Source organism: Lissotriton vulgaris, chromosome 5, assembly GCF_964263255.1.
Source record: "Lissotriton vulgaris chromosome 5, aLisVul1.2, whole genome shotgun sequence".
In the NCBI taxonomy this organism is placed as follows: domain Eukaryota; kingdom Metazoa; phylum Chordata; class Amphibia; order Caudata; family Salamandridae; genus Lissotriton; species Lissotriton vulgaris.
Genome location: NC_141693.1, coordinates 96,260,812 through 96,281,445, shown reverse-complemented (window position 1 = coordinate 96,281,445; position 20,634 = coordinate 96,260,812). Strand labels below are relative to the sequence as shown.

The 20,634-nt window shown below is 43.4% G+C and overlaps 1 protein-coding gene across 1 annotated transcript in view; it reads right to left on the bottom strand.

Moving 5' to 3' along the window:
- TTLL11 (tubulin tyrosine ligase like 11) overlaps window positions 1–20,634 on the bottom strand; it is a 682,208-nt gene that overhangs the window by 624,207 nt on the left and 37,367 nt on the right. The gene's annotated exons all lie outside the window — the stretch shown is intronic.

The window sequence follows — 20,634 nt, the reverse complement described above, 5'->3', positions numbered from 1 at the left end:
ACTGGAGCGAGATTTTATTAGCCAGTATAGCCCACAACTGCAGGCTATGAGTATATGGACAAGGATTTAAAAATGATAATATAGAAAGTTCATCCAATGTCAGAAACGACTCGGGTTATGAAGCATGCCAGCTTGTTATAGCTAGGATTAGGAACACTTTTAAGCAAAATTTATAACAGCCTTTTTGCTGGCATTTAAATCTAATATAGAGGTCAGTGGAAACTAGTTAATAATGTTGAAATATTTCAAGATTCTACACATAATTTGGTCTCAGTAGGAGTTTGAAATATTACCATACACGCTTTATGTAAAATCAAGGGTACTACAATATGGTTAAAAAATGAATGTATCCAATGCTTATTGTTTTGCAACTTTTAGGGTGTCTTTTAAGAAAGTACCTGGTTGGTACATACCACTAGGGAACTCAGTCGTAAAATATACCTGGGATTTTCTGTATTCAATGCATTGTTTATTAAAAGACAATCTGTATTTTTTAAATACAAAAGATGGCTCTAAGCGAACAGAAATCTCACTTATATGTAAACAAATACTTTTTATGACTAATGTAATGCAACAACTGCTAATGTTAGCAAGTTGATGATATCACCAAAACATTTTTGAAACTTTAAGAACAATGAAAGACGGTTCAATATATTGTGAGTCTCACAAAATAAAGTTTTTTTCTTAACAAGGGTTTCAAATATTTAGTGACTGTGAGCCAGTTGACTGAATGTTGTGGTTATACACAACACCCACCAACAGAAGAAGTGATAACTAGATTCCTTTGGCCAAATACTAACAAGGTCTTCTATATGAATCTTAATAAATTGACAAGACTCATTGTCATCGAAATAAGATTTCAGGCTTGAATTCCACTTTGGCAGATAGGAATTACTCTGTCACACTGAAGGAATACCCACTTGCATTATTTAGAGATGTCTGCTAGCCCGGTGGACATCTCTTGTATCAGCAGGAACCACTGTGGTTCCGGTCAATGCACTGAAAGTTTAACGGACAAAATCCCAAAGCAAGATTAAAAATAAATTTAAAAAAGCAATGAACTGCTGACTATGGGAGTTTTCTTCCAAGGTGTGGGGGTCATTTTGCAGTTTTCACTGTCCCTTACCACCAGGTTTTAACTGGCGTTGACGGACAGTAGAAAACTGCCATTGTTCCCCCACTCTAAATTGGGCAGGCATACAAATGGCCAAACCTCCAACAGAGTAAGTGTATGCCAGTGGTGTGGATGGAGTAGTCTCCGACATCAACATGGTGAAGGGCCGCCCGCCTCTAAAAGAAGTAGGTGGACATGCAGTTTGACATCCTTTTCGATTAAATGCCCTCTCCGCCAAACTCTAAATCAAAATCTTAGTATTATAATCAGTGATTATTACACCGCTCAAGTTGCAGATTGTCGCAATGGTACAATTTTGAAAGGCAACATATTCACCTTCATTTAATGAAAGCTTAGGGACTATCCGGTTTCATGTGTCTAACATAACGGGTATAATAAAGCATATAAAAGCAGAAGGAATGGGTATGCTAGAACAATTAAGGACACATTAGGGTCAGCTTTGTATAAACTAAGGTATATACTTTAAATTTTTTCACAGAATTTTCTCAATAGTGCGTGCAATGACACTGTTTGCGATACTGATAATGAAGAAATTAGGGAGAGGATGTGGCAAAAGGGACTGAGGCGGTCGATCTCAAATCTGGGAAACCAGGTTTGAGTCTCGGCAATGCTGCTCAACATCCTATGATTCTGGGCAAATCACTTAAGCTCCACATGACTAACAAAAATGAATGTGTCCTTGAGTAGCATAACTGGTGCTCATGTACATGCGCTCTGATACCTTCGGGTCAAGTTCGCACTATATAAAACTACGGGGGTGGGATAAGAAATGAGTGGACTCAGTAGAAGAAGGTGCTCCAGGTGTGGTTAAGTTGAAGTTGAAAAAATGGGTTTGTCTATAATCCACAGCAATGAAGTGCACTAATTTGGAGGGAAGGGGGGATTTGAGTGTTTCTTATCTGAAAGTTGTCGTCCAGAGAACACATGAAGGATGACACTCCGCACCACAATCAAGACTAACAGAACAAAACAATATGTTCTGAAGCACGGAGTATTAATCCAAAACCCAGCGCTTTTCTTTTTGCTCACAGAGCACTTCCATTTCATTACAGCAACACTACATACACGTAGTTATGACTAAGGGTCGGTGGAATTTGCGTAATCGCCGAACACGCAGAAATTCCGCGAACATGCAGAATTGCTTGTTCGCGATGCCTTTTTCCTGTTCGCAATCACTGTTTGCGTGCTCGGGGGGAAATATCTCGCGAACACGCATTTTGAGATCGCGAACAAGCAAAAAATTTCGCAAACTTGCAGAACACAGAATTTTGGGCAATTCTGCATTCTCAGCGTAACGCGAAGTTACCCAAATTCCGCAAGCTGGAACGGAATTTACCCTCCATGCCTAGTTATAACCACATATTGAGAAAAGATTGTTTTATTAAACTAACAAGAATTGCTTGCCATTATTAAGGAAGAGTAATGCATACAAGACAGGGGTAAATGATTATCTATCTGATTATCATCCCTCAAAGGGGTTGTGTTGCGCCGAATTGTGTGCCAACTTGAAAGACACCAACTCTTTAGGAGGAGGCGTTTTTAAACTTGGGTCCCGACGCCTGTTAATATTAGCAGAATATTAACATTTATATACATATAAACAGAAAATGTAACTTTTAAAGCAGTTGAAATTGGAGGATAAAAAATGTATGTGGTCCCTTAGCCTGGTTTGTTGGAGCAGCACAAATAACGCAAACTGAATCTAGAATAATTGATGAATGACCTCAATTTCAGCACTGACAAAAAGAGCATGCATGAGGAACACAAAAAAAGAGAAAGTGACAAGCTAGAGTGTAGCATAATGCATTCTCTTTTAGAAATAAAAACCAAATTCTGAAAAGCTCAACCAATTTTGCTTTATTTTTTATTGTTAATTATATAAAATATTTCAGAATTTGTGCGTCTCTCAGTTGTATTCTTGTTTCTGTACTTTTGTGTATTGTTATGATACTCGAAGAAATTGCTTAGGTGGGGATCCTGGTCTTCAGAAGGGATTCAGAGGTGGCCCACATTAGTCAAAAGTCTGAGAACCAATGTGGTGTATAATCGGAAGGCTTAAATTCCATAGAACAAATATTCCTAATTGTGATGTGAGCTACCAGAGAGTGTGAGATTGCCACATAACTTTAGCTTGAGGATGACATCAGTCACAACAGAGTGGAATTTTCCATTCTGCTGAACTGCTTGTAGTTAATAACACTGCTAGGCCATCCAGCCTCGCGCAGACCACGTTTTAAAGGAAAGAAGAAGGAGAACTGATTGCAACAGCTTGCCTTCCATCTGACACAGGCATTGTTTGTCAGTGCTTTCCAGTGCATACATGAAACGCTGCACAGCACCTCCCCCCTCCACACAGAATCATTGAGGAGACCGGTATAAGAAGACCCAGGAATTTGGCGATGGGGATCAGGTTCATCATGCGGTTTGTGTTTTTCAGCCCATATCGTGGGGCGATGTCTAACGTTTTCCATGGAATCCCCTGACTTGAGTGCTCAATGGCCCGTGGGAGAGACCCTAGAATAAGAATCCTCACCAAAATCACTGAGCCATGAACAAGCCACTTTTGGTCCAGATTACAAAAACCTCATTGTCAATCTCATGCAGACAGTGAAGGACAGGCTACAGGCATACATAGCTTTTGGATTCAGGTGTACAGTCCAAGCCGGGGTACAGGGATGCAGTAACCACAAGCATGCCATTGGTAAACAGCAGCAAGTCCTTGGGACAAAAAGACCCCCCCTAAAGATACAAGAAGCCCTTGCATGATGTCTACGCCAAGAACCTGGAATTCAACACTCAAAGCAACTACATGGAATAGTAGCCAGCCTGGCTCGGTTACCTTGCAGGCCTAGACTGGGATGTGCTGATTAATGGGAAAGAGAGAGGTTCTATTTTTAATCACACCTCTTTTTAGGTGTTTGTACCAACAGCTTTACGTGTCTGGCATATCTCATATTAGGACTACTTTAAATAAAAAACATGCAAGAAATATTACAGGGAGAGGGTTTGGTGTCAGCTCACTTCGGCTATTACTTTCATTAGTTTTTCATTTTGTCATTATTTGGAAGTGCTGCCCGTCAAGTCTTTGGCATGTCGGGGATGGTAACATTGTGCCATTTATGCTTTTATTGGGTTTTGGTGATGGGCTCAAAAAGACCTTCATTAAACTGCAGGACACAATGAAGTGTACCTTTCAATTTAGAGACAGTGTGTGTTCTTTAATGCATTTACTTTATTGACATTATATGTTAATTGCTGGGTTATCGTTTTTTGTTTAGGTAGTGTGCCATTTGTGTCTCTAGGGCAGGCTAAGGCTATTCACTAATCACCCTTGCATGTTTATTCGTTTTATTTAATGTCAAAATAATCTTGTTGGAATTAGAGCATTTTGTTCACAAAGTAAAAATGTGCAAAAGTATGGCTTCTTGTAGATGAACCAAAAAGACTGGGCCCATGTCAAATGCATCTACAATGTAATAATGTGGTACCTATGCATTTTAAGTTTACCACTTTATTTTCTCCTTTTAGGTAGAAGCCCACTGCACAGTCTAGTTTGCTAAAGACATCTTGGGGTCATTCAGAAAGCTTCAATGTAAATGCATTCTGTCCATTGTTTACTATTGTCTCTGTGGTGGGTAACTTATATTTTGTGGCTTTCTATTTGCTGGCTTTATTTGTTTTAGGTTGTCCAGCTTCAATTCATCCCTCCCAAGGTGCAAAGCCTTTTCAGACTACCTCTCCTTGTATTCTTCCATAAGAGCTCCTTTCAGTAAACAGGCTTGTGAATCTTGTTCTTATCTTGTCACATTTGTTGTGCATTCGACGATAGCGGTTTTAAAAGGATTTGTCTTCTGAGAGAGCTCGGTGTTTACTTTTCTTTCTCTGACTTCAAAGTGAGAGGGTTTATGTAACCTCTCTTGCAGGATAATGGGGTAGGAAAAGTATTTTTCTAGCACACAACAACACGTATATGACTTGTACAAGCATTTCAAATATGTCAGATTAAAAAAGCACAAATGAATCATATTTTTGTTAACTCTGAAGTGTGGTGGAAACAAACACTTTAATATGATCAAAACAAATCAATATCCTAGGTGATGCAATTTTCACAAATTATCGTTTGTGCGCTGTATATTTTTATTAGTTAAACTGTATGTCTGTGAAAATGTAATAGCAGAGTGCTAACACACTCTCACCACTCCACTATGCACCACTCTACACCATTGCACACTACTGTATGCCACTCTACTGTATACCGCTCCACTGCATACCGCTCCACTGCAATCTACTCCATACTGCACCACTCCACTCTATATCTCTTCTCTCTACATCTCTCTATTCTACTCTACACCACTCTACTATATGCCAGTGCACTCGGTGACTCTCCTGTACACCACTCTACTCCATTGCACTCTATGGCAATACACCACTTAACTCTACACCATTTCACTCTATGCCAATGCACTCTATCCTGCACCACTCCACTGCATGCAACTTCACTCTACTATGCACCACTGCACTCTAAACTACTGCACCACTGTAGTCTATGCTACTGCTCTCTACACAATTGCACTCTATGACCCTCTAACCTACTACACTGCACCTGCGGCCACTGAACTCTATGCAAAACTACTCAGCGGTACTGCACTCCATGCCACTCTACTCTGCACCAGTGCACTTTATGTAACTGCACTCTGCAGCACTCCACTCTACACCACTGCACTCTACATATCTATACTCTACTTTACACCATTCTATGCCACTCTACGCCACTGCACTGTAAGACACTGTACTGTGTGCCACAGAACTGTACTTGCCACTGCATTCTATGAAGCTGCATTGTACACTGCTGAATTCTATGCCACTGCACTCTACTCCGCACCTCTCTATGCCACTGAACTCTACACCACTGGGCTCTACGACACTGTACTGTACAGCATCCAACCTACCCTGCACCCCTCAACTCTGCTCCACTGCACTATGCTATGCAACACTCTAAACTTTGCCACTGCATTATACGACTCTACTTTGTATGCCACTGCAATCTATGCTGTTGCACTCTTCACCACTATACTCTGCGACACTCTATGCCAATGTATTCTACACCAACCCACTCTACAACTCTACGACGCTGTAGGCAACTTCACTCTACGCCACTCCAATACATGACACTATAACACTCAACTCTTTGCCATTCTGCTCTACGACACTCCATGTCACTCTCCTCTACGCCACTAACTTTTAGCCATGCAAAACAGCGGCCACACATGGCTAAATCACATTGGCAAAGCCAACGGATATTGGCTTTGCAGATGCTTGTTAAATATAACATACTCCTTGGAGAGTACAGATTAACTCTGCTAATGATATCTGTTCACCAATGGGCCTAACCACAGGTCTCATAATGTTACAGCCCAAAAGGTTTTGTCACTTTGGTATTTTGTTTCAAGTACAACAGCGAGGGACAAGCACAAAGTCACTCATTACCAAACACTTCTAAAAAACATAGCGTTGCAATTGCATGTCCTAAATAGTGAGACCTGATTCATCCTGATGAGTCCGGCTTTATGCCGGGCAAAAATACGACGGCTTAATGGGGTCTTGGGCAGAGCGAGGACTATACAGGAAGATACAGTGATAATGTCCCTAGATGCCAAAATTATGCTTTATTGAATAGAATGACCCTAACTATTTGCTGCGTTTGAATGGTATAGATTCGGCTCAAAACATCTGTAATGGGTGCCGCTCCTGTATTCGGTGCCCCTGGCAAGAGTGACCATGAATGGGGGCTGATCGGCAACCTTCGCCTTAAATAAGGGGACACGGCAGGGATCCCCACTTTCCCCACTGATATTTGCTTTGGTCCTCGAACTGTTGGCAATCTGGATCAGGGGAGACCCCCTTACTAGGTGATTTAACGGGACAAAGGACTGGGAGGACAACATTTCCCTCTAGGTTGACAATAATATACTTTATTTGGCCAAACCATATTTTTTCCATCCATAGAATACTTTGCATATTCATCCGGTTTCATAAATACTCCTTTTATACTATACATTGGGATAAATCTCTTATTTACATAATTTCCAGGGAAGATCTTAGGCTGCCTCCACACTGTGAAGCTAGACTTGCCACAGAGGGCTTTCGCTACTTGAGGATCTATGTCACGACGGACCCAGTGGCCTTTTGCGATAATAATTTGGCTCCACCGCTGCATCGCCTACAGAACGATGTACAGCATTGGAAGTCTCTGCCACTCACGTTATTGGCAGGGCAGCCTTATATGAAATGATGACTCTGCCTAGATTCATTTACACCCTACAAAATACACCCTTCCCTGTCCCACAAAAAATATTTTCAACCTGTGGAGTCAGAAGTCCGGACCCTTCTCTGGAACAATGGGATCCAGAGTATATCATTGTCTAAGCTCACAAAGAGCTGGTATGATGGTGGAATTACTCTTCCAGCACTTAAGAGTTACAACTGGGCCTCCCAATTAGCTGTTACAAACCACTGGGTACATTGGCCAGTAGCTGAACCACTTACAGACTGGATAGGAACAACATGATAACAGGGTCTTATCAATGGGCACTATATGGAGGACGGAAAAATGCCCAGGTATATACCCCGACTGCATCCACGGTTAAAATATGGCATGCGGTGACCTCCGCCTTGGGTTGGAAAAACAAGATTACCCTGGCCACCCCTCTTTTCGAGTCTGATCTGTTGGGGCTCCTTGCACCGTCCTGAATTTCATAAATGGGACCTTATTGGGCTTTCAACGGTAGGTGATATATGGGCGAGAGGCACTATGGTCCCGTTGAGTGACCTCCAACGAGACTATGATTTAAACCTGAGGGAAACTTTCCAGGTCTGGAATGCACTGTATAAAGCGGTGCCTAAAGGGCACGGATCTCCCAACCACCTTGCCATTGGAGGACAGACTCCTCGATGATTATCTGAACGAAAAAATAATCTCCTTGACCTATAGGAACATTTTAAATAATACACGAGACACCTTGGTGAAGATCCAATCTAAGTGGGTGGAAGATGTGGGAGACTTAGATGATGAGGAGTGGCAGGAAGCATTTGCCTCTCCTAGATAAGTCGCAATCCGGTCCAGATTTAAATTAATCCAGCTCGAGCTCCTACATAAAGTTTACTACACTAGTGCTGCGCTGGCTAAAATGGGTATTTTAAGCTCCTCACTATGCCCAAGAGGTTGTGGCCAGGTTGGCACGTATTTACATCAGTGGTAAGAATGTCCAATTATACAGTCGTACTGGAAGAAAATAACCTCAAAAATGTGGGAAGTCTCCGGGAAAAGTATGGAAGCCACCCCCGACTTAGTCTTCTCAATATATGGGATGCAACTGACTTGACGGTTGAAGAAAGGATCTGGGTCTCCCTTGAAAATGTAGTAGTGAAACGTAATACAGCCAGGACTTGGAAAGGAGACACAACACCAAGGCTCCGGGCCTGGGAGGCTGATATGGACTGGTGTATGCAGACGCAAAGGGTGATCTATGAAGGGAGAGGATGCCCCAGAAAGTGTACCAAGACTTGGGGGGAATGAAACAAAGTGAGATGAATGTTGTGTGTACCATTTAAGGATTTCTCTATACAGGAATGTGTCTCCGTGAGACTAGCGGTCACAATGTAAAATTGACAGTATGTAACATAATGGTAATGTTGGGTAGTAGCGACAAATCAATGGTGGTAAATGTACGACTGCACTGTGTCACCTTATTGTATGCTTTTGTTTTTCTTATTCAATAAAAAAGAATTAAAAAAAAAAGTGAGACCTATTGGCTATGCCACTGCATGTCAAAAAGAGAGACCTACTGGCATTGCCAAAGCTTGTTTATCTAAGCTAAATGGATACTTCATTGCCACAACAAGCATTGCTACGCTATGAAGGCTCACAAGGCGGGGGATGCGTTCAGTTCTCCGGCTGCTGAAGGCTGGATTGAGCTGGGAAGACGCAGGTGGCTGCCGGCGAACCTTGGTCTCCCCCCCGGGTGCAGTGGACGCCCCCGCCACGAGGTGGACACAGGAGCCTGGTGTATCTTTGGAATAGAAGCCAAGTACTGGGGCTGCAGGAGCTAAATAAACACATTGTTTAAAGTAGGTGAACATTCAAAGTGAACATGGGCAGGAGGAGAGTTCATGACTCTTAAAACTAATTAAACAGGAGGCAAGAAAGCAGCATTGATGCACAGTGTGAACGCTGGTGTGCAGAAGGGAGGCCCTGATCAACCCTTGAAACTCATAGGCTCCACGTGGTGTTCGCCAGCACAGCGCCCCGGCAGCCAGTGGCGTAACGATATCTGAGGGGGCCCCCCTGCCAGGTACGTGGAGGGGCCCCCTCCGGACTCTATTAGGAGCTCTGAGGCCGAAGTGCAGTGCTAAGGGGGCCCCCCTTGAGCTTGATGGCCCCCTGCACTGCAGGGGATGCGGGGCCTGTGTTACGCCCCTGCCGCCAGCATTACCCACTGCTTGGGCAATGCTAATATTTATCTCTTGGCCTCAGACTTACGATTCAGCAGAAGACAAAGACATTTGTCATCGTCATCTGTTCCCAAACAAACCGGTGCACGGGCGGCCATCTCTGCCGCCCCCACCCACCCACAGGACGTGCGGGGACCGCACACTGCTGCTTGGCACCTGATTGGTTAGGCCTGTCTTATAAACACAGCTTTACACTCCAGGCGTTTCTGAATTCTCCCTCAGAACGTTTATTAAACTAAGAAGCTAGACAGTAAAAACATGAACACTGCAACGAATCAGAGACGGTTAAACCAAGGGAAACAGAAGGCAAAGCTTAAAAAGTAAATTAAAAGACAAGACAAAGTTTGTAAAACTTGTACAGGCAGGCTATGCCAAGACAGTATTAATCGATTGTATGGTCCTGCATGATCACAATGGAAGACTCAATGACCTCTGTGTACCAACAATGACCACTATGAAAATTCAAACATGCACAATAAGAAACACAGAGGGCCATTAAGAGGATGTGGTGTAACAAGCAGAGCTGCCGATTTTGGAGCTGGGGAACCTTCGAGTCTCGACGTCAGCTCAACTTCCTATGATTCTGGGCAAATCACTTAACCCCCCTACCTCCAAAACAAACATTTGCAATGCAATAGGTCTTGCATTTACGTGAGTTTGAGCTATTGACATTGCAAATGACAATGCTTTTTATTTATGTTTTGGTTTTTAAAACATAGACAAAAGGCATAGTCATTTACAATGCCAAAAGCTTAAACACGCATAAATGTGAGACCTATTGCATTGCAAATGCTTGTTAATCTAGACATGTTACAGGATGCAGTACCATATGTGGCCAAAAGAGGGGACCTCTTTTGGCCACATATGGTACTGCACCCTGCAGAAGATATGGTAAGTCCAGCCTACCCAAAGTGCATTGCATGCAAGACAGTACCACGAGTACATTCAACTAGCTATGTCCATATATAAAATTAGTAGCTTCGAAATGTCACAAAATAATTATTATATAAATTCCGGATTAGGTTGTACTCTGTGTGGAGCTGATGATGGGAAATTTATAGAAGGTCTCACATAAATGTGAGATGTGCTAGTGAGTAAAGTAACCACCACCAGCATTGCCACTCTCAAAATCAATTGCACCACTTCCAAGACGCTGGGCCTGCGTCACCCTGGCTTGTCCGGGGCCAGGCTGCGTGTCGGGGAGGGGGAGGGTAGATAGTTCGGTGCTGACCCTCGGCTACTAGACCCTGCGGCTGGGCCTTCGACCTCTGGCTTGTCCGGAGCAAGGCTGCGCCAAAGGGAATAGGCACCGGGGTGCAGGGCTGCCACAGGCCACTGTCGTTCTTGAGGAATTTGGATGCACGTTTTTTCACTTTTCCTGATGTCCATCTGCCGGTGCTGAGAGGGAGAGGGGAGCCGACCCCGTCGAGGAAACCTGGGCTGTGAGCCAGGTAGGGCCACTGCTGCGTGAGCCCACAACCAGAATCCACGGAGTTGAGGCGTTGCCCCTTGTCCTTGACCCCTGTGAGGTGCCCCCACCCCCGAGAGGAACACGCACGGGCAGCAGACGAGCCCACTTTGGACCCCCTGCACTGGTGAAGGAGGCGACCGGGATATCTTAAAACCCCCCTGCAGTACCCCTTTTGGTCCCTAGAGGGCCGGAGCTGTGAACCATCAAGTGAGTTGAGTCGGGGACCCGTTTTTCACTCGGAAGGTGGCTGGTGGCCACGCGAGAGAGAAAGGACTCTCTCCCTTTGGTAGCACTGGGCAGGAAGCCCCTTCCATCCCCCCAGCAAATACCACCTCAAACATCAGTGGGGGCTCGCACTTCCACTCGAGTGCATCCCCGTTTTGAGGCGCAGAGAGACCCTTGCCCTGAGTCTTGGTCCTGCCTTCCCTGGGTTCCGACTCGGGATTCTTCGTCTAATCAGGCCCACGCCCCACATTCCTGCCAGAGCGCCCCTCGACGGCACCTCGGCTCACTTCTGACTTAAAGCGAGTGGCAGACAGAAGGGCACTGCATCCCTGGGAAAACGAGAGACTTTTGGACTCTGACTTTGAACTTGGTGTAAACTTGTGTGTGGGCAATAACGGGGCTCGGCCACAGAGGGCCTAAGATCACAGAGCCAAAATGTTGCCCTAAGCACAGGGAGAAAGTGCACAGCTAAAATGGCGAAACAAACGCTCCAGTATGGGGAGCTGGCCATTAAAATCGAAATAGAGGAAGAGTACAGAGGTACTAAGGATCTAGAGTATGTAGTGAAGGAAATACTTGAAAAAGTATTCAAATGTACTGCTAAGGATTTAAAATGTGTACAGCAAAACAAAGATAGAGGTTTTTTTGAAATCACGTTTTTTACAGAGCTGAAATATGAAAGTTTTTTACAGGGAGTGTCACTCATGTGTTCACATGAGAACCTCAAGGGGGTCAAAATTACTGCTATGGCAGCAGCAAAGGAGGTGCCAGTAATTGTCCATATGTATAATGCTCATGTGTCTACATGGGAGATTGAATGTTTTTTAAACCGGTTTTGCGCAAAGGTGAGGGGAGGTATATTACAGAGAAATAAGTTTGGAATCTGGAATGGCAAGAGGAAGTTTTTTGTGATCCTTAAACCAAACCCCGCTGGGGGAGTGACCCACCTCCCACAAACCTTTGCATTGGGCCCAAACAGAGGCTATTTAAACTACCCAAGCCAACCACAATATTGTAGGAACTGTTTAAGTTTTGGCCACCTTAAAGAAGAATGCAAAAATGAGAGTTGCAAGTTCTGTGGGGACATAGGCCACAAACACACCGAATGTAATGCCCCCAAATCATGTAACCTATGTGGATCCAAAGAGCACCTTTATAGAGCATGCCCAAAGCAAAGATTCTCATATGCGGCATCTGCAGCTGCCAAACATCAGCCAGGGGATAGTAAACCTTATGCCGCAGTACTGGCACCATTAATCTTTAAGACAGTTAGTGATGGAGGCACCGGGGAAACACCCAACATAAAAAAACAAGTAATACAGGTTGAACCTACCCCTACCCCACAGGCAGAACAGGAACAAACCAAGGAAAGTACACAGGTAGTAGAGGAGACTCAAGTGACAGAAATAGTGGAAAGTGAAAAGAAAGTTAAAGGGATGTCAGACATAGACTCACAAGTGGAAGACAGGGAAATAGATTCAGATTGTACTCTTATCCCTATATATATATATAACATCATCAAAGAAGCCAAGGACAGGGCACAGGAAAAAAGGGAAAGAGAAGAACAGACCTCCTCAGAAGAGGAAACAAAAACCACTGAGGGCCAAATGCAGATGGTTAAAAAAAGAAATAAAATCAAAATTAAAAAACAAACGGCGGACCCAAGTGGTCCGGCCGCAACAGAACAGAAAGAAAATAGGAAGAAAACTCTACCAAGAGAGAACTGCTCAGGGTCCAGGTATAGTGTACTAGGGGACCTCTCAGACTCAGAAGACCTAGGATATAGCTTATTCTCACAAGAGGTAGGAGTAACCCCCCACAAAGACCTTTTTCTACAGTCCCCATACTTGGGGGGAGCAGAAGAAATTGGCGGGCAAGAGACACAAAATAGTGAAAGCAATCAGCAAATATGTGACAGCATCTGGTCGCCATTGAGCTTTGAAAATGTTCAGGTTTAACATGTATCGTATATCGTGCAAAGTAATCACCATTGCAAATATAATGTTTAACATCATATCATGGAATGCCCGAGGAATGGGCTCACAAGTGAAAAGAGCGTCAGTGTTTGAGCTCTGCAAAGTACAAAAAGGGGACATTATATGTTTACAGGAATGTGCAATTCCCCACTCCACGGACTACAGTCACATATCCAAATATTGGGAAGAAGGCCCCTCCAAATGGTCTGGGGGTGGAAACAAGAATGCTGGAATAGGCATTCTCATAAAAAACAAAGAAATGTCAATCCTTGATACTAAAATTATACAGCCAGGCAGGGCTATGATGGTCACCATACAATACAGAAACACCACCTTTAAGGTCTGTAATATTTACGCACCAACCGGCAAGAATGAAAGAATGTCCCTGTTTGAAATGCTCCCACTTTTTATTGCAGGTGCAACCCCAATGGTGTTAACAGGGGATTTCAACTGCATCATAAACCCCACAGACAGATGTGGCAAGAAAAATTGTTACGAAATTGATAAGTCTGCAAAATGTCTCAAAAACATGTGTAAAGATCTGCAACTGTCAGATACAGGGGCAACATCAGGGTCAAAACAAAGGTTCACATGGGAAGCAGAAAGTGGCAAAGTCAAATCAAGAATTGATTTCATTTTCACCTCTAAAAATATAAAAGCAAGGAATTATGAAACAAACGAGAGTGGTATGTCAGACCACCAAATCTTGAAAGCAACCGTTGAAATCTCAAACATGTGTCAAATGGGGAGGGGTGTGTGGAAAATGAACACCTTGTTATTACAAGAGGAAAATATATGTAAAAATTACAGTGATATGTACAACAACTTAAAAACCAGAAAGTAAAGGTTTCCCATCCTTAGCAGAATGGTGGGAAGAGGTAAAAAAACAAACAAAACTTTTTTTCAGAAAACAGAGCATGATCAAAAGCAAGGAAAAGTTTCAAAAATTTGATGAAATACAACAAAGAATGATCACACTAGAAAACCTGGAAAGGGGTGGAATGGAAGTAGGGGAGGAAAGAGAAAAAACAAAAACAGAACTGAAAGAATGGCTGAAACAACGAGGGAAAGAACACATTTTTAACTCCAGGGTCAAGATCTTTGAGGAAGATGAAAAGTGCTCAAGGTTCTTTTTCAAAAAGGCACAGCAAGTGCAAAAGGTAATGAATGAACTGAAAGACACAAATGGACAAACACAAAAGGGCACAGAGAAAGTAGGGAAAATAACAACAGCCTTTTTTCCCAATTGTACAAAAAAGAGCCATCAGATATAAGTGCATGTGAAGATTTTCTAGGATCTTTGCAGAGCTCTTTATCCCAAGAGGAACAACATTTTCTAACCACCCCCATTTCAGGAGAAGAACTCTTCCAAATCATTCAGGAAGCCCCAAAAGGATCAGCCCCTGGGCAAGACGGCCTTCCATGGGAGGTTTACAAAGCTTTCTGGGGGCTTATTGCAAAGGATTTTTGGAGTCTGTTGAAAGAATGCTTGGAAAAAAATGTTTTACCCCCCTCCTTTCCACAGGGCATCATCAAACTGCTGGAGAAAAAGGGGGACAAGCTGGACATCAACAATTGGAGGCCAATCACCCTCTTGAATGTGGACAGTAAGATCCTAAGTAAAGTCCTGGCAGGAAGATGCAGAAAGGTGCTGGCCTCCATCGTGCACCCAGACCAAACATGTGCGGTCCCAGGAAGGAAAATCTGGGACAGCTTGGCCATCATTAGAGACACCTTGTGGTTAGCGAAAGACAGGGGGAATCCACTAGCTATCTTGGCCCTTGATTTCCAGAAAGCCTTTGACTCCCTAAGTCATGAATACCTTTTTAAAGTGCTCAGGAAAATGGGATTCCCATAAGGTTTCATCCAAACTATTGGCTTAATATACACTGAATGTGAAAGCCAGGTCCTTATAAATGGTACACTATCTGAGGGGTTCCACATTGAATCAGGGGTCAGGCAGGGATGCCCCTTATCACCGGCACTCTTTGTATGTGCAATTGAACCTCTCCTATGTGCCATCAGAAAGGACAAGTGCATAACTGGCCCTCTGGTACCGGGCAGCCAAGGCAAACAGGTCAAATGTGTAGCATACATGGACGATGTCACCATTGCTTGCACTGACGCTAGATCCATAAAAAGAACTTTCCTTATAACCCAACTCTTTTCCCTAGCAGCTGGGCTACAGGTGAATGTGGAGAAAACACACTGCATGACGGTGGGACAGTGGGACAAACTGTCTCAGCTGCCAGTGAAACCTTCCAAAGACCCAGTAAAAATACTGGGGATTCTTTTTTCACAGGACATGAAGGGAGAAATAAACTGGGAGAAGATCCAGACAAAGCTAAAGCAGAAAATGGCGCTCTGGACGACGAGAACACTTTCCATGGAAGGGAAAGTCTTGGTGCTGAAAGCAATATGTCTACCAATCCTGATGTTTATTGCCATGATCTTCCCTCCATCATACAGGTGGACAAAAGTGACACAAAGACTTTTTGCAAACTTCTTTTGGGGGTCAAAAATTGAAAAACTAAAAAGAGAGACAGTTTTCAAACTACCCACAAAAGGAGGGAAAGACCTGCCAAACCTCCATGACTTCCTGATGTCACATTTTGTTAAAAACGTACTGGGGAATGCAAAGAAAGACTCACATGTGGCTGCCTACACACTGTTTGCTACAAGCTTCATCTTATCAAGAGAGGGAATATGTAAACTGGACAATACAAAGCCTTTTTTACTAGAACCACCCCCTGCGTACAAAGGCATCAAACCTTTCTTCAAGAAGCTGGAAGAGAGGCAAATTCAAGCGAAGGACATCACACCCCAGATGGCCTTAAGCAAAGAACTGAAAGAAACGGACTCAGTGACAATGGTAAACAACTTATCAGAGAAGCAATCAGGGAAGGTTTGGGAGATGGTGAACCACAAAGACTTGACAAACTCCCAGAAAGACTTGGCATGGATGATGGTATCCAAATGCCTACCAGTGAAGCAATTCCAACATGCAAGGAAACTGGCAAAAACAGCAAGATGCCCAACACCAGGCTGTGCAGCAGATGAATCACTGATGCACTTCATTTGGAACTGCGGCGGAGCACAAAGCATGTGGAAGGCAATGGGACAGCTCATTAAAGAGTTAACAGGACAGGCATCCCTGTCCTATGAACTGGTTCTATATGGGTTGGGCATGAATTGCAATGCAAATAAAGAAAGGACACTATGGAGAATAATAAACTGTGTGAAAGAGGCGATGTGGGAAAACAGGAACCTTTCCTTGTACAAACACCAAGCAATCACGGAAAAAGAATGCCAAAAACTTGTTTTCACTAAAATGTTCTCTTACATGTGCATAGACACCCATAGATTTGGACAAGAGTGGGCAAAGGAAACCTGAAAAATCAGGAGTTGGTCTGGATGGGTAAAATGAGAAATCTTGATGGAAAACCACCAAAGATAGCCTGATGTGCTTCTTTGAGAATGGTTAAATGTACAGCACCCAAATATAAGGGACTGCTTAAAATGTAAACCTGACAAATAATTTTAAATAAAGTATATTTTTACAAAAAAAAAAAAAAAAGTTTGTAAATCCTTTAAGAAAAAGGAGTTTTGAGGCTAGCAAAGCTTGTATCCTGTTTGTAAATCCTTTAAGAAAAAGGAGTTTTGAGGCTATAATTAAAACTTAGGGAATAACAACACTAGTATCAGGAAGTGTTCTCATGGGAGGTTACAAGAAGAGATAAGGTGTTACTAAGGAGGGACTACTAAGCCTATTGATGAATGAAAAGCCACTATTTACAAAGGACAGGAGCCAATTAATAGGGGGCAGAAAGTTTTGGTTTGTTTTTATTTGCAGTGGAATTATTATATTTGCATAGCACTATTGTCAATACTATAAAAAGCATAAGTAAAAAACACTGTCATTTTCAATGCCAACAGCTCAAATGCGAGACCTATTGCATTGAAAATACAATTGGTTTTGCGATTTTTGGAGTAGGAGTTAGAGTTCTTGGCATTACAAATGGCAATTTTTTTTTACCTTGCCAAGTTACAGGGTGTAGTATTATATGTAGCCAAAAGAGGTCCCATGGGCACCCTTTTGGCCACATAATGTACTGCACCCTTCAAAGTTGGAGTTATTGGCCTTATAAATCCAATGTTTTTTACCTAGCCGTGTTACTGGGTGCAGTACCATATGTGGCCAACAGGGGTCCCAGGAGACCTCTTTTGGCCACTTATGGTACTGCACCCTGCAGAAGATATGATAAATCCACCCTACCCATAATGCACTGCATGCAAGTCAGTGGGAGTCTCTTCAGTCCTGCGCCTCAACAGCTCCTATTATGTTGAGTCCCTGCACTACAGCGCCTCACCAGCTCCTGGCATGGCAAGTCCCTGCAAGGCAGTGCTTCAACAGCTCCTGTTATGGTGAGTCACTTCAGTCCTGCGTCTCAACAGCTCCTATTATGGTGACTCCCTGCACTGCTGTGCCACACCAGCTCCTGTCATGGTGAGTCCCTGCAGTCCTGTGCCTCACCAGCTCCTGTCATGGAGAGTCCCTGCAGTCCTGTGCCTCACCAGCTCCTGTCATGGTGAGCCCCTACACTCCAGCGCCTCACCAGCTCCTGTCATGGTGAGACCCTGTACTCCAGAGCCTCAACAGCTCATGTCTTGATGAGTCCCTGTACTCCAGAGCCTCAACAGCTCTCCTGTCCTGGTGAGTTTCTACACTCCAGCGCCTCACCAGCTCCTGTTCTGGTGAGCCCCTACACTCCCGCGCCTCACCAGCTCCTGTCTTGGTGAGTCCTTGTACTCCAGCGCCTCACCAGCTCCTGTCATGGTGAGTCCCTGCAGTCCTGTGCCTCAACAGCTCCTGTCCTGGTGAGTCCCTACACTCCAGCGCCTCACCAGCTCCTGTCTTGGTGAGTCCCTGTACTCCAGAGCCTCAACAGCTCATGTCCTGGTGAGTAACTGCATTCCTGCGCATCACCAGCTCCTGGTATGGTGACTCCCTGCACTGCTGTGCCTCAACAGCTCCTGTCATGGTGAGTCCCTGCAGTCCTGTGCCTCAGCAGTTCCTATCCTGGTGAGTCCCTGCACTCCAGCCCCTCACCAGCTCCTGTCCTGGTGAGTCCCTGTACTCCAGAGCCTCAACAGCTCCTGTCCTGGTGAGTCCCTGCAGTCCTGCACCTCACCAGCTCCTGTCATGGTGAGTCCCTGTACTCCAGAGCCTCAACAGCTCATATCCTGGTGAGTCTCTGCATTCCTGCGCCTCACCAGCTCCTGGTATGGTGACTCCCTGAACTGCAGTGCCTCAACAGGTTCTGTCATGGTGAGTTTCTGCCGCCCTGCGCCTCAATAGCTCCTGTTGCGAGTCCTTACAGTCCTGTGCCTCAACAGCTCCTGTCATGGCGAATTTCATGACTGGGCTGAGCTTTCTTTCTTTTGGAATACAGACATCCTACAACATTAGTAAGAGGGGCTACTGGGCAGCAGCTCTGCCGTTTTTGGGCAGGTGGCTCACAGGCTTTGGTAGGACATCCTAGCTGGGTTAAGGAACACCCTTATTCTCACCTCTTCTTCTTCTCCTTCCCAGACCCGATCACTGCTGCTATTACCCACATCACATGGGAGGGGAGAGGAGGTTCAAGGGGCCAGGCTGTCCTCTGCTATTAGCACTATTAGCGTAATTGAATTGCCGTAATTAAAGTATATTAAATTAAAACTACTTTTTTTAAAGATTTCTTAAAAAACAAACACCTAAACTAAAATGTTTATATTTATGTATTATCTATTATAATGTAATTGTTAATCATTTCAAGTGTTTTTAAAAAGCTACATTTAGAATATTTTATAATAAAATGATATTTACCATTCATGAATATATATTATTTACCATTCATGAATATATATTATTTACCATTCATGAATATATATTTTTTAAAGTGTACACATATAGTTTTAAAAAGTTTAAATTAATTAATTTAGAATAACATTATTTACTTAGGGATTTGAGTTTAATTCTCTAACTCCATTATTTTCTATGGGAGGTAGTTATAGTATCTGTCAGTGGTCCTGAATGATACTGGACGTACTCTCGGTCTGAGCTGGACTATATTTACTACTGTTTTGGGTCCTTTTTGTCTGCAATCACCATAGAAGTGCAGTTTTGTGGATGGGTGCATGTCCCACCACAAACCCCTCCCTAGCCAAACCTTAACCACTCTTTACACCTCTCTGTACCCCTTCCATTTATTTGTAAATATTCCACATTTTCCAACCACTCCCCATTGTCCTTCTCTCATTTACTACTAAAAAAGATGCGTATGAGTACCAAGGGTTGTGTGTGATTTCATAGAAAAAGCCATTACTGCCTATTTCAGCTAAACAGTTTAAAGGGAATTTACAGAACGAATGGATTTTTCTGTGATAGAAACCAATTCATAGACTGTCTTTGTTTTCAAAATTGGCTCTGAATACTTATTTTTTTAAGGTGTAAACAAATTTGTTGTGAGGCTTACTTTCAAAAACATTTTTATCCAAGCTATTTATTTCAATCTTTAACTTCAGGTGACATTATTTCAGATTTACATCTTTTACATTGTTAAACAATTAATTTGGATGTTTTTAATCCGATGACTCCTTACCACCTCTAAGCACCATTCATCTCTGTCCCCTAAAAATGCTTCCCCACACATATTCTACACTTATCTCAGGCACCTAGACTCCACCAATCCCTGAACCCTAAAATTCCTTCCCAAACCTAAACTTCACCTATCTCTGAACGCTAAAAACCCCTCACTCCACCTCCACCCATCTGACCCCTACACTCAATGCATTCCTGAACCCAAACTGTACCTAGCTCTTAACCTAACCCCCCCTCAATACACCTAAGCTTCACCCATTCCTGAATGCTAAAAATCCCCTTCTATGCCTAAACCTGACACTTTTCTGATGTCTTAAAATCTCTCACCACCCCTAAACTACTCATCCCTGAACCCTAAGAACACCCTATCTCTGAGAACCACTCATTCATAAGCCCTAAAATCCCCCATCCCTGAACCCTAAAAATCCTTTCTACATTTAAACTCATCTATCCCTGAACGCTTAAAACCCCACACCACCCTAAACTCCATGCATTCCTGAACAATAAAAACCCTTCACCACCACAAAACTCTACCCATCACTGAACCTTAAAAACACTCAGCAGCCCTTAACTCCACCCATCCGTAAAACTGAATAAACATAAACACCCCTAAATGCCACCAATCCATGAACCCTACAAACCCCTCACTGCCCCTTTCATGATTCCTAGAAAA